Source organism: Lepeophtheirus salmonis, chromosome 3 (assembly GCF_016086655.4).
Source record: "Lepeophtheirus salmonis chromosome 3, UVic_Lsal_1.4, whole genome shotgun sequence".
Classification (NCBI taxonomy): Eukaryota; Metazoa; Arthropoda; class Copepoda; order Siphonostomatoida; family Caligidae; genus Lepeophtheirus; species Lepeophtheirus salmonis.
In genome coordinates this window covers 49,045,369-49,061,417 of record NC_052133.2, presented here as the reverse complement: position 1 = coordinate 49,061,417, position 16,049 = coordinate 49,045,369, and the positions used below count along the sequence as shown (strand labels likewise).

The following is a 16,049-nucleotide window of genomic DNA, read 5'->3' as shown; positions in this document are numbered from 1 at the left end:
TTACGCGAAACCTTTCTCCACATCGGTCCTCCAGGATATTTCTGAAGTATTTGCTACTACCACCAAGATCTGCACCAGAGGCGGCTCCGGTCAAGTTTACACTCGGAACCTTCCGCGCAACCTCTGGGTCCTTCCTACTCCTTGAAACATAATTAAAAAATTAATTTCTCTGTTTCAAGGGTTGGGTATGAGTGAAACGCTTTAGCTCCATCCATTTTCAGGGGTAGTTGCTTCGGCATGTGAGTTGTTACACACTTCTTAGCGGATTCCGACTTCCATGGTCACCGTCCTCCTGAAAATCCTGAAATTTTTCATGAAGGTTCTTAACGCTCCAGAAACAGACCTGGTAAAAAAAAAATTGGAATTCAAGGCCATGATGTCCTCAAAATAGAATTTTTTTAGCACTTTACCTGTACAACCTGAGGAACAGGGACTATTTTAGATATCAGAAGTGTTGTTTGATGCTCAGGGAAGCGGCAAGGGAAGAATTTAACCTCCCTCAGGGAACACTAGCTCATATACACAACCCGTGGGCGAGGGTGTATTCTAGCATATTAGAAGGGGTTCTTCGTGCTTAGAAATGCGGCAGTGGTGTAGTTTAAACTTTCTTGAGGCTCAGTGAAGGGTGCTGGAGAATTTTAAATGACCTTGGGCCCTGCACTTCACTTGCACAACCTGTGGACTGGGGTATATTAGAAGGATTTCTTGTTCTCTAGAATCATTGCGGCCGTAGAGTTTAAACTGTATTTTGTCCCAGGACTTTTGGTTGCATGTCAAGGGGAAGGCCTATAGTATCCGTCATCCAAACACCAACGCCATCAACGCCACTGTCATCCAACACTGGAACGACAGAGGACTACATCGTGTGCAAGGCCTATTGTCATCGCCTGGAAGTCATCATTTCCTGCTTAGGACGGCTACATTTATGATTAAAAGAGCGCAGACACACATCTATTTATAGTATTAATTTTGTTGAAATTCTATTGTTAATTAAAAAATTATATCTTGTTGACGTTTAAAATTCAAAGTGTTCAGATTTTAATGGACCACTCGGTAATGTGTTGAGTTTCTATTTTTACGGAAATAATTTCGAATATATTAACTTTTTCCCTTACAATTTATCCATAATCTTCGAGATAATAATATGTTTATATATGTCACTTGGCAATATAAAAGCAGTCTTGAATTGTTTTCGTAAAAGTTGTTCAGTAAACTAACATAATAGATTAATTACTGTTCTTTAACATTTTTTTATTCGTTGAGTTAGAGACGCGTTATTAATTTCTTTGTTACGTGTGGCCAAAATTCAATATACAGTGTACGTAACCAAAATCTGAACAAATGTTAGTACGATAATATTTGATCATATATCTTAGGAACAATAAGAGATAGAAACTTGAAATTTTATTTAATAAATTATCATATCATTAAGTTATAATTTATTAGAATAACGAGGATGAGAGTATGAACTACACATTCTATAGCGAGAAAATAGAAACGTCAGCACATATTTTCTACGAGTGTAATAGGGTGAGTCCTTTAGTCAGAATGTGTCAAGTAAAATTAAAAGAAAAACTACAAGTCTCAACGTCAGAAATTGATTGTGTAGTGGCCACCAATCCAATTCTTCCCATGGCTTTTAAAGTGGAGGCAATCATCAGTAAATTGCAAATTAAAATATATTCTTGCAAATGTAACAAAAAACCCATACCAACAAATTTGGAAGGTGTAATAGAGAAAGAGGGGGGTTTTAGCCAATTTTTCCGACAATGGTCGTTAATTCGGACTTTTGGGTACTTGTATAGAAGAGAAAAAAAAATGAAACAGCGGCTCCATACAGATACTTACATCGAACTTATGGATAAGAAAATGCTACCTTGGTCCAGAGCAAAGTTCGGGAACAACTTTGTTTTCCCTCAAGATGGAGCTCGTTGTCATCACGCCCCTAAGACCAATGCCTTCCTGAGAAACAACTTTTGGGACCTCAACATGTCGCTGCCCTCCTCTTCAGACGGGAACACCTTGGACTACTCTATCAAGACACGGAGAAGGTGTGTGCTACTCCTCACAAGAGTTTCCATTCTCTAGAGGCTTCCATCATGAAGGAGTGGATCGAGCTCGAGTCTGACTACATAGTAAAGATCTGCAAGGGATTTAGGCCTCGTACTGAGGCAATTTTAGAGCTGAAGGCTCACATATTCAATAAAAGCTGTGCGGAGCACTATTTTCAGATTGTTTTGTTAAATAAATGTCCTCACAAAACCTCTCGGTTCAATTTTACTCTTGAATAATTGAAAATAATCAAATGTGTACCACTAAAAAAAGTGAGGAATATTACCTAGATATAATCCACTCATTCTCACAGGATATTATTTTGCCGAATTAAAGGGTGCATAATGGCCTGTAGAAAAATCGTCTGATTCTTTGTTATGAAGCAAAATAGGTGGATAAAGAAAAATAATTTTTTCTCATTTTCTTCTCTTAACCCAGCCAACTTTTATGTATACACGTCACATATATAAAATAAAGTGTCCCACAAAAATAAAAGTCTATTTTTAAACTATGTTTGATAAAATGCCCGAATTGCCAAGTCGGCACCTGTTATCCCTTGTTGTAGCGTAAAGAAAAATCATATTTGTGTATGTAGGTGAGATCAAACAGAAAAAAAAAGAGGATATTCATTTTAGTTTTTAGGAAGAAAAAGCCAAACTAACAAAACGTGCAACTTTCCATACTATAATCTTCAAACTTCAACAATTATTTACATCAAAATGAAGAGGTTATGTGATTTAAAATTAACTTTGTTTGGTGAAAACAAAATCCCATTAAAAATAAATTTTGGATGCATATGAGTGACTACCGTGCTTCCAAAATTTATTTTTTTGTGGCATTTTCTCTTCTCCAAACAAAGTTTATTTTAAATCACAGAACCTCTTAATTTTTATATAAATAATTATTGAGGTTTGAAGATTATATTATGGAAAGTTCTTAAAAATACATGGTCTATGGCTCTGTTCCAAACTTCAATATGTATATTTACAAAATATCGATAATTGTGGTTATTCGCCTTTAGTGAATATTTAAATAAAAATCTTTTTGTTATGACCATGATAAAATAATTTCCATATAAATACATAAACATCAAAACTTATGTCCACAAAAGATATATTAAGTTTTTTCCCTGAATTCACAAATGAACAGGGTTAAGTCTTGATTGTTTCCTGGAGTCTTTATTCAAGGATATGATAACATATTCATCTCCCGTGACTGAAAGAATATTATTAGCCTCATATTTCTATAAGCATCTGTGTAGATACTGGTTGGATTCGAGTCACATCTATCCAGTTCTAATAAGGACATATGACAAAGAAAAATGTAAAAAATTCTAACTTCATCAATTAAGTCAATTTGACTGGGGTTTTTTCCAAAAATGGGATCCTATTTTTAAAACTTTTTGCTTTTTACTAGATTTTTTTTGGTGAAAAAATATTTTTATGCGAAAAAAGGGGTAAATTTTTTTCATTCGTTTATGCAGCAGAGCAAAAAATATAATATTTGATATTTTTTCCAAAAATATAATTTTTTTAAATAGCTGTGGATTTATGAAATTTAAAAAAAAAATATTATAATTGAAATTATTTTCGAAAAAATACAATATTTGAATTTTTGTTTCAAAAAAATGATTTCTCTCCAAAATAATTTTTTTTTTTTTCCAAAATAATTCATAATTCACATTTTGCTTCCAAAAAAATTAATATTTGAAATTTCATTTCTAAAAAATTTTATTTTTCAAATTTTTTGCATCCCCTTTCTTGTCATGGACGTTTGTTTTATCCAGACTCATTCCACGAACCATTTTCAATGTCCTACTTTGAGAGAATGAGATTGTTGTCAAGATTTCTTGGAGTATGGAGTGAAGTTGTCGTTTCCCTTAGTATAAAAAAATACATAATGTCCCTGGGGGTCGGCTGGAGGGGCTGTAGTTCTCCCCAAATTAAGAATTGTTTGTTTTTTTACAAGAAAATTTAATTTTAGAATTTTTTTCCTTCAAATTTAACTTTTTTATGATAAGTTGTGGATTTTTGAATTTTTTTTTTTGAATAAAATAATTTTATGTGAATAGTTGTGCACTTTTGAAATATGTAAAATTTAATTTTTGAAATTTTTTTCGAAAAAAAAGAACTTTTCAAATTTTTTTCCAAAAAAAATTAATTTTTCAATTTTTTTTTTTTTGCCCTCCCCCTCAAAATAAGTTCTTCGGACGCCCCTGACCCCAAAGCTTAACAGTGGGGAAAAAACACTGTTTTTTTTTCATACATTGTCTCTCACCTTTAAAATAAACCTACCAGTAAAATTATTAACGGTTCTTTTCTTCCTCAACGGGCAAACTTACCAAATCTACAGGGATCAAATTTTCTCCACTGTAAGTCGTAGTTTTTAAAATATTCAGATTATTATATAAACGAATCAGGGAGTATTTATTTTATTTCCAAATAAAAAATGGAAAATTATCTAAGTACATTTAATGCGTATAATTAACATAAATCATTATTCATTGACAAATTTACGAATCTAGCAGATGACAGATCGTGAAAAGAATGCCATCAAAGCAAATAGGCAAAAAATGAAGAAATCCTTCCTCGTCCTTCCTCAATACAATTTGAAGAAGAGCGAGAGAGAAAGAAAGAGAAAAGGAGAGTGCCGACCCGGCAGTTTATAATATGATGAAGCACGCGCGCACAATTCATTCTGTTATTACATGCGCTTGCCTCATCTTTCTCTCTCTCTGTCTAATTATTCCTCTTCTCTTCTTCTCCTTTGGTGGTGGTGGTGGTGGTATGTTTGCGTTGTTACGAAGCTAGATTATTAACGCAGTCAAACTTTGGAGCTGGTCTCCTGAGGAGGCCCTGTGTCATACATACAAATTGTACAACATAGTATCATTTTAGTTGAGTTATTCCGTATTTACAACAACTACTATAAAAGCAAGCTTTTCCCGAAAAATAAATGCATATAATAGTTAATTATTTGAATTACATAGAATACAAGTGTGATTAACTGATACTACAAAAAGCGTAGTTCCATCTATTTTGACAGATAGACAGAACCAAACAACCAATCAATCATCGTTGAGCAAGTGAATATTCCAAGTCATTCTGTCGCTCTCTTAAGGTAATAATGATTCCGTGTCGTCGTCCCAAAAGGTTCTCGGGGGATTCATAATAATTAATTAACGTATATAATATGTAATTACTAACATAATAATATAACAATTGCTTAAGTAGAATCTTTATATAAATCAAAAGCAATCTCCGACAAAAATCAGGAAAACGAGAAATTCCCAATTAATTATTTTAATTAATTCATTATTTCATGTATACCACTCAATGTTTCATTGACCTATATCGGTCAATTATAGCATTTGATACCCAAAAGACTACAAATATTTTAAAGCCTTCGTTTGATGTAAAGGCTTAAATTTGTTCGGATATGGCCTTTCTTTTAATAGCGAGCAAGCTGTTTTTGCTATTTGGAGTATTTAGAATACGAATAGTTTATTAATAGAAATGAGGATCACTAATGTACATTATATATATAAATGTTATCCATATTCATTGTTTGTAGAGAAATCATTCTAGCTTGCTTTTGTCTTGATAGAACATATATATCAATGAAAGTTGCAGAAAGTGTGAAGATGGGAGAGGAAAGAGGCGGGGAAGGCAATGGCGATAGTAAGGGATGGAAAAGAGGCAGTCAAAGAGAATTTTTTGTTTCTTATTTTGACGTCATCTTTGCCTCATCGATTTTTGTATTTGTTTTAATAATGGAATAAATCTACTAATCGTGTCTTCCTCCTCTTGAATCCTTCTCACTGATCCCGGGTATCTCATATATTTGAATTGATACTATAGGTGCGTCCGCAGGATTATATATATATCTATTTTTTTTAAAAATATTTTTGGTTTTTAATTTTTAGAATTTTTTTCAAAAATTCCAAATATTCAATTTTTTTAATAAAAATTTCAAAAATCCACAGCTGTTTTATAAAAAATTTACTTTTTTCGGAAAAAAATCAAAAATCCACAGTTCCCTATAAAAAATTATAATATTAATTTTTTTGGAAAAAAATCAAAAATCTAGTTGTTTATGAAAAAATTATAATTTCAAATTTTTTTAAAAAAAATTTTGAAAAAAAAATTGGAAAAAAATTCTAAAATGAAATTTTAGAAATTTAGAAAATTCTCAGCTATTCACTAAAAATTTAATTTTTGGGGAAAAAATCAAAAATCCATAGGTATTGACAAAAAAAAAATAGGAAAAAAAATTGAAAAACTAATTGGTTTGGATATTTGGAGGGGAGCTACAGCCCCTCAAGCCCACCCCCTGCGGACGCTCCTGTATTAAATAAGAACAAGGAAAAGATATGGCTGGAAAAGGATCGATTTTTTTTTACTTTTGTATTTCATCTTTAAATTCAATGTTTCTCTCAAAAAAACAAAAGCTTCCGTCTTTTCTCAGTCTCTCTCTCCGTCTTCCTTTCTTCCTCTGCTTTCTAAGACATTTCACTACTGCTTGGGAAGGATGCATAAATACACATTGTGTAGGCTAGAGTAAAGATTTGTTTTTGTTAATTGTATACCTGTCAGGGTTTCTCATTTCCCGGAAAATTACCTTAGAGCGGGATCCGGGGAAATATCATATTTTAGTTAGGTTATGTTTAACTTATGTCGATGTATTTTTTGTTCATTAGAGGATCTTAGACAGATGTTTTACTACAAGTAGGGCAGTGTCGGTCATTAATTATACAGTCCAGTCCAGTTTTAGGACCTGTCCTATAGGTAGTGATGTAAATTATGCGTTTCTTTTAGCCTGTCTCGTTTTGTTTTGCAATCTGAAGAATGAATTTTCTTTTCATTCAGCTGCCGTCATTATTATTTGACTCCTGAGTAGTGAACATCCTTTATACTACATTTAATTGTATTTAAAACCTGATTGAACAGTTGTGTATGCTCTTGAAAGATGGAGATTAATCCTGGAGGATATGTTGCCGAATTATAATTATCAGGGTATATCATTTCCCAAAAATTGCCTTTGAGAAGGATACTTTGAAATATCATATTTTAGATGGGTATTGTTTAGTTTTTTTTTTTTTTTTTACCAAAGTACAACTTTATTTTAATTTATTATTGTATCACAAATCACATACAGTGTGAAAGTAGACTCCCAACTAACACCTTAAAGCCACACTTACAAAAAAAGGAAATCACATTCCTATAAAAATATTTTTATAAATCTATCGATAATTAGTTGGACATAATCATTCGGCAGCGACCTTCTAGTGGAGAGATGTCCAAACTGTGCCCCTGTACCCTCTTAATGTTTAAGTGCGGTCCATAACTTGAAGTGAGTAGTGTACCGCACTTAAAAATTAAACTATTCATTCTCACTTCAAGTTGTATTTTTCAGCAAAATTGTCTCAATATCATCAAAACGCGTAGAACGCACATACTCCGTACAAATATAGGAATTTTTTGAAAAATTATCACTCTGAAAAAAAAAAAAAATTAATGAGAAAACAGATTTTTTTTTCTAACAGAGGAAATTTTTTAATTTTTTTTAAAAAATTAAAAAAACCAAGCCACGGCCTAACTTATAGTCAAACGGACTCCCTGAACAAGAAAGTCAGATTAGCCTTTTTTGTAGCCGTTGGCCCCGAAAAATGAGATTTGGCCTAAATTCGAAATAAATATATATTTAATAGTTTTATTTTATGTAGCCATTTTTCATCGAATTTAATTTATTAAGTTCTGTGGCTCTAAAATATTTCAAGTGGTAATGTAGCCCATTATATTAAAAGGTTGGCCATCCCTGTTCTAGTGGATCTGAATTTCCATTCGATAGTCTCAACTTTTGTCGTAATAAAATTAATTTCTTTTTGACTGAGGTCAATATAAAAATATGTAATTCATAATATTTTAAAATTCAAATAAAAAACATAGCTTAAGTGAGCCCAGACATTTTCTATATTCTCAAATTCAAATAAAATATCTTTGCTTTACTAAAAAAAACCAAATTCGTACTGCCCAAAGACAAGGTGTAACTATTTTATATTTATCTTAAATTGTGACTGATCAAGCAGAGTGTTCCCCAGGCCTTTTGGTCAGAAGAATCTAACCGATGGATGTTCAACCTATGGCCAACTTGCCTTATTGCATCCCGCTTAATGTTTAAGCGTTGCCCACTAATCATCCTCACTACTAATAGTATTTTTTGTAAAATTAACTCTATTTAATTTTAACGAAAAAACAGAGAAATAAAGAAAAAAAGAAGCAGACACCCTTAAACAGAGTTGCCAAATTGGCCTTGAAAAATGAAATCTGCTCTAAATTTAAAATACAATTGTGTTTAATAGTTTGGTTTTAAGAAGCCATTTTTCATGAAATTTAATTCAATAGGTTCCGTGTCCCCTTGAAATATTTCAAGTGTTAATGCGGCCCATTCTATTAAAAGGTTGGACATCCCTGATCTAACCCAAACCCATTTTTTCTTCTTTCGATTTGATTCAAAAAGTGTTGTCTTGTGTTCCTATCTCAACTAGTTAATATTATTTAAGATTTTTATTTTAAACTTTGCTTAAAAAGTTATAAAAATAAACCCTGGATCCTGTTTGTCTTTTATAAGCCTATTTTTTTTAAAATTATCTTTCCAAAAACTGATTATGTGACAAAAAAACAATTTCTTGTTGAAGATTTTGCCTAAAAAATCTATCTTTCTTTTAATTTACGTGTCTAATAGAGAATCCATTTTTTTAGTTTTTGGCAAGACGTTCCTGCCATTTCATTATTTTTAAAATTTTTGAGGATAGTTTCCAGTTTATTGAATCATTTCTTTTTCCAAAAACCCCTTATATTTATACTTTTTTAGCCAGAAAGAAATATTCATCAAGAAGAGTTTTTAAAGCAAATTTCTACAACTCAACTATTCAGAGAGAGAGAGAGAGATGACCAGGAGTTGTGCTATATCGTCCGGTCCAGTCTTAGGGCCGGACCTTAGGCCTGTCAGTTCTTAGATTGGTCCTTGGAATGTTTCCTAAAATATGGATGGTTTATTAAGCCTAATAAGATAATTGAGATATGAGTTCAGAATATTGCACATATCTTGCAATAAATGTTCATATTTTCATAAAAATACACTGAGTAAAAATTGTATCCCACCACCTATTTAATGATCTATTGATTATATATTTACAATTGATTCTGGAAGTTTTTGAAGGAAAAATTGTCTTAACTGCTCATATCAATGATTATAAAACTCAGGTTACAGGTTTAACAAAATAATCAATATCTTCAGAGTCATACATAATTAGGTTCTTATTTTTCTTATCTTCTGAGAAATTGTCTACGACCCGGATCTGCGCAAATATTTTTTTTTAAATTTTGGGCTCTTAATAAATTATCTGGATCTGATTAGTAAATAATAAATGTAATTAAATTTAACTAATTATTTGTATATTTTAAGAAGAAAAAATGAATTTTAAAGTTGTCTTACCGTTAATATATTCTTAATTTATGATATCAACAATTACTTCTCAAAATGTTCTACTTCTGCGGTAAGCATGACCTCCAATCTAGGTCTTTCACTCCTTGGTGGCGTAGTCATTAGACATATCAGCCCACTCCTTCTCAGCGGAGGTCTTTATGGAATTAACATTGCAGTGGGTGCCTTTGCAGACCTCTCCACAAAGGCCCATATTCCATAGTCCAGTGATGAGCATTCCGGTGATGAGGTGGCCCACATATTTGAAGGCCAGAAATAAGTGATATTTTCCTTGATCCAAGCTGAACTTGTTACGGGCTTATGACCCAGTGTTGAAGCTTGTTACTAATAGTAATTCCCTTCGGGGGAGTTGGCATCCAACCAGGGCTTCACAAACTCTTTCCTTACCTCCTGGTAGTCTGTGGCTCCCACCATTGCGAGCCCTAACAAGTCTTCAGTGGCAATCTTGTTGTGTGCTACACTTCTTGCCTTCCTGGAGAGGCTCTTGCCGCTGTTAATGAGCCTCCTGACCTTACGGACAAGCTCAACAGAACAATTATCAACGTCTGCAGCTCCTTAACAGAGTGATTGACGCGGAGAAGATCTGCAATCTAAATAATCTATTTTAACTCAAAAATCCCTTTTCTTCCAATTAAAATGGTATGTACAAAGTCAAAAATAACATCCTAGGCCTCTAACTTTGCCAAATTCAGTTTTTTATGACTCTTTACAACAGAAAAGGTATTTGTGCTGGGGGGGGATATCAATCCTAAACGAAACAATTTAATGCCCATTTATGTATATTCTGAACAACAGAATAAAAAACTATACTAGTAATATTGCAACATAATTCTTAATTTAGTACAATTTTTATTCTTTTATTGATTGGTTAATTTATGTGGAGTTTTTATATCAAAAATGATGGAAACAAAGAGTTAATACATCCTAATATAAGTACGCACTTAATGCATTTTCAATTTGATAATTATCTATTCATTTTGAATAGATAATTTGTAATTTGAGGAGTTTTTTTAATATATAAAGAAAAATGTATCCATTTTAACGAAGCATAATATATATATATATATTAATGATGCGTGGGTTGATCTTTAGCTCACCTGATACCCCTGTTCGTATGTATTGAGCCTGCAATTTCAACAAAAATCAGCTCGTTCATCACTTACTAGTTAAGTTTTTTAACCACATACTTCTTACTAAACAAGTGTCTCCCATTCCTGGGCTCTTAAATCTCAATAGACAATAGGCTAGAAACTCAAATACCCCCACCCCCTTCTCGGGCGTCTATACCACATATGCACACAAGGAAAGGGTAACCTTGAGGTTGATGAAATAATTTTTTTCTGGAAACTAATATAAAGCATTTTTACGTGACGTCAGCATTGTTAATGTCAGGCATTTTGAGGGCCTAAACACTCAAGTTCTATAAGAATGAGATGTGTAAATGGAATCAAATATTAAAAGGACTTAAAACTGTTGTCAAAAGTGGCCTCTCAACCCTCACAAGGCTCTTTCCACCCACTTTTTTGATAGTTCTCTGGACTGTCTGGTGTAAAATCTGGAGATATCATGCTTGAGGGAATTGGCATGGGCAGTTTTCTTTAACTCCTTCGGATCCTGTTTGGCCTTTTTATCAGAGCCCTTCTTCCTCTCCAATGTGTCAAACTTTCTGACGGTGTCCTGAAGACGCCCAACTGCTTGGATTGCGCGAATGAAAATTCGTTCATCACGTTAAGTGTCATTTTCTCGACTTGTATATAACCTTTAGAGCTCACGTTTGTTTGGTTTTGTAACTAATGGTTTATGCTTTAATATAACCAAATATGAATTAAATTCAATTCCTCAATCTTAATTAATTATTGAATTAGTGAGTGTTCAGATTTCAATGGGCCACCTGGTAAATGTATGTTTCATGATCCATAGAATGTGCCGGTGTATTACCTCAACCCGTTCCTTCTTATTTTGTTTTTTCTTCATTTTTCCCATAGTAGTCTAATAAGATAAAATGTTGCAGATCCTTCCGGCTGGCTTAAATGATTCAAAAGATGTGGGATCCCGGCCTTAAAAAAAACCAGCTCATGCATCATTAATATGAATATATTTTTCTAATTATGAGGTTTGTGCTTGATATAATAACAATATGTAATTATAGTTTATTATAATTAATATCGTGCCATATCCAACTGCGTTTTGACATATATCTATGTTTTTTTTAAGGCTATTAAATATATATTAATTATTCTCAACTAAATATATATTATAGTACATGATTGTATGTTTGTAGATGTTTATCTGGGGTCTTAATAGACCTTTTCAACATTTGTAAATCTGTAACATCCTTATCAAATATGCTCCAAATGTTGTTTTGGGATCAAAAGAGGTCAAATTTATAGGCCAAATGTTTATAACTTTTAGAAATGTTAAAATTATATCACTCAAAGACATTTCCCTATACACTATTTATCAATGGGGCATGAGTAGAGTTGTAAATCGTAAGCTTTTTCGGTTTGTAAAAAAAAAAAGAGTATGAACACAAGTCCCAATCTGTATCAAGCAAGGACATAGACAGGAAGTACTCTGTTTTTATCTTCAATTATACAGTTTGGAACGATTAAATCTCCTGCAACTTTGTAGCAACACGACAGCCATATATTTTGTACTGGCGCTGATTTTTATTTTGCTAAGGTTTCTCGTAGTATTTAGTTAGTTACAAACAAAGTGCAATCACAACAACATCTCTTTAACATATAAAAAAGGGCAATGTCTTCAAAGAGAGAGATTGAAGATGTGTCGCAATTTAACTTATAATTTGTGGTGATCCTACTTGTAACAACAAGGAGATTTCTTCCATCCTGAAAATGCCAGAACGAACGGTTAGACGCATCAAAGCGAACCTTAAGGAGTGTGACAATCCCTGGAGGCTGTGGAGAGGAAGATGCACGACCTGGAGGGGTGCAGGAAGGTAAGAAACAAAGGATTCATCAACAAGGTCTAGGAGATCATTGATGCGGATCCCACGACGTCTATGCGGAAAATTACCGCGGATTTTTACTCATCAAACAACATCATCATCCAGTGTGTCAAGAACGACTTGAAGTGCCGGTCCTCCAAGTGTCAGGTGGTAATCTGATGAATGAATTTTCTTTTCTTTAGCTGTTGTCATTATTATTCAACTCCTGACTAAAGAACTTCCTCCCCTACTACATTCAATTATTTTCTTAGCCTGATTGAATATTCGTGTGTGCTCATAAAAAACGAAGAGTAAACGTGAGGAATTGTTGTGGAGTTATATTTGTAAGTCCTTGTTAGACTCCGAGTAGAATTGAAGATAGACGTTAGAGTAATTCTTTTAATGGTCTTTAGAACTGGCTCTATGATTGAACTGGACTAAATAAATAAGGTGTGCCACATCACCAGATAGGGTCCTGCATATATGTCCTAAAACTTATAAAGTTCGGTCTTTGATGACGTCACTCCACTTTATTTCTTCTCTTTTAAACAAGTTGTAGTACTTATAGTCCGAAGGACCAACGGTCTAAAGGTCAGGTGCTAAGACTGGACTGGATTGGACCAAATAAATAAGGTCTGATACAAAAAAAGTTTATATGTTTTCTCTATCTGACTCATGGCTCTAATTTCCACAAAAGGAGACCAAGTAAACTAATGTGTTAGTGACCCATAGATGACGCATCTAGTAGTATTCATGCTAAATAGAAACAAAGAAGTTCTCTTTGATGATTCATTTTTTTCAGTGTTTATGGACCACCTAGTACTTATAGATATATTATGTAAATAAATTGAACCTTATATAGTGTGTGTTGTTTAATTTGGTATCCTTGATAATGATGATGGATGAATTTCCATCTTGAGTGTATTGTACATATTATTTAAATGTCAAGGACCCATATAACTACCACACTGGTTTTTAGTTGCACTTTGCATAGATTTGATTGTATGTAGAATTTATTGTAATTATGTCCGTAATATTAGAAGATCTTTTTATAATTTTGTAATCGTTTTTATTCCCCCTTCCCCATCCATTATCGTTGTTATTTGATCTGAAAGACCTTTAAATTCTAAAAGTTCAGTTGCTTTGAAGGATGTTCCTGGTTAAATTCAAGTATAGATTGACTGAAATTCTATCCATGTATGTACAACAGGCTCTCTCTCCGGGTTTTACACCTGTGGTAAATTTCTGGCAAATCCCGGATTCAATTATTTGATAATATAAACTTTATTTAGTTATTATGATTATATACGTACCGGTTAAAAAAGTGGGATACGTGCACTCTAAAAAAACCAAACTGCGCATTATTGGGGATAAATGGGTAAAGAAGGGATCTGTGTAAAGGAAAAACTAAGTTTAGCGATTAGCAAAGGAAAAATAGGTGAGCGTGTGCTCTTTCTTCTTCTTTGTTCATTATTTAATCAGTTGTGGGTGTGTAAATTTCTCCCTCTGGAGTAAGCTATCTCGCCTATCTTCCGGGTAAATTGTTTTACATTATAAAATTAATAAATATAATTAAAACATTTTTCCTACACTAATGATATTTTAAATCTAGAAAGTTATCTTCTTTATTGCAGTAATTCATTTTTCCCTCCCCAAATCATCTAACATGCAGCTGATATTAATAGGTGTCTTAATTCACTAAAATCATAAGTTTCGCTCTTGCCTTTTCCTTGCACTCTTACAAAATCCTATCTCTATATATGGGTAAGATTAGCCTATAATGTATTCTATCTTTTAAAAATTTTATTAATACATACTTGAATTTCACTTTATTTACTTTTTACTTTCGGGATCCCAATATTTCCTGGGATCCCGAATTTTACTGGAAAATGTTAGTAAGGGTCTCATTTTAGTAGCCCCTTAAGTCTTGGTCCTCCTTTTTCCTCGTGCTCTCTACAAAAATCCCATCCATATTGATGACTTTCCTATGCTGTAAACGTATTGCTTCAACGAAAAAGTTGGCAAACCATGTGTTTTTTTTCCTGCAAAATAACCAAACTAGTTTTGTTGCAGGTGTTCTTATATGAAGAAAATTCATAATTATTTGATAAACATCAACTTGAACAGGTACTCGTCAATTACTTTGAATAACAATATATTTCTCAATTCTTAACCCGAAACAAAAAAATCTTGGATTTTGACCAATTAAAAAATATATATATTGTTAGATGTGGACACCAAAGAATCCTTATTTAAAAAAAAATGGTTTCTTCGTTGTGAGGCTCTAGATTTTGAACATATATTGTTAAAAAAAATTTGTTTCCAAATTAATTTTGAAAAAATTATTAAATATCCACTGATATATGATAGAGATTGCGTGATTTCAATATTATTATACTTAATTCAGACTATTAGTACTCGGAAATCAACAGATGTTCTAAGTTATCATTAATTTGTTGGTTTTAAGAAATTCAAATAAATAGTTCTTCATGATGATAATTTCTTTCTGGCTTTGATTTATTGGCACTTTACAACCTTTAAAGTAACTTTTTGAATTTTTTTACATTTTAGGAAGAAAGATATTATAAAAAGAATCACGCAAAAAACTTTCATAATTTAATTTAAATTATAAGATTTTATTATGCAGAAATTATTTTCATTTCAAATGTTTAGCAAAATCCCGTGTGTGACACAGAAATAATCAAAAATAAAGATCACCCTAAGGGACACTTAGTGGGGGTTATTGGGTTAAGGTCATGACTATCAAAATGTTTACTATTTTCACATATATTTGTGCTATCATTTTGCTCCAGCATGAATATGTAAAAAAATTATATTATAAATAGTTTTTTTATCAATGGAATCATTAATAATGAAGTAAAATTATTTCAGATTATATCAACAATTTTACAAGGATTTGATTGATCAAAAACATCTCTGACTACAATACCTATAAGTGGCGACGACATAAAGGATGGGATTCTATTTTTAGAGGATCCAATCTTTTTCAACAATTCCTCTTTATCAGATGGCAGAAGAAGCTAAAAAACTTACTGAACTAGTCAATACAGATTCCTCCATACCCGTAGATGTTAAAAAGTAAGTAGCTAATTACCACTTACATAATTATTTTTGCCTCCTTTTAAAATTTTTACACAAATAAAGATAGAGAACGCTTATCATTAAAAAAAAAAACTATAGAGGGGAAAATTCATGGAGTTAGGAATAATGGCGGGATTTATAAAAATTATAAATTTATTAATGATTTGTACTTTTATGAGGTACTCCAAATACAAGTTTTAAGACCAATTTATCGGGTGGTCCATTGAGATCTTAACACTAACTAATTCAATAATCTCAAGACCAGACTGTACAGAAAACTAGAAAAAGAGTGGGTGGAAAAGGGCTTTTGAGGGCAGAGAGGACACTTTCTCTTCCGTTAAAAAACTCTTTTGAGTTCTTCTTAACTCTTTTTTTTCGACACTTTTGGCCACTCTACAGCCCTGATGCCAAACCCTTCCGACTACACCTTTTGGGAACATGT

At 32.5% G+C, this 16,049-nt stretch overlaps 1 protein-coding gene across 1 annotated transcript in view; it reads left to right on the top strand.

The window, feature by feature from the left end:
* The first annotated feature begins 4,796 nt into the window (after positions 1-4,796).
* The window catches only part of smg (sterile alpha motif domain containing protein 4 smaug), a 31,608-nt gene continuing 20,355 nt past the window's right edge, over positions 4,797-16,049 (top strand). Inside the window, exons 1-2 of the mRNA XM_040709477.2 lie at positions 4,797-5,172; positions 15,398-15,604. The gene's annotated coding sequence lies outside the window, so the exon portion shown is untranslated. The remainder of the gene's footprint in view (positions 5,173-15,397; positions 15,605-16,049) is intronic.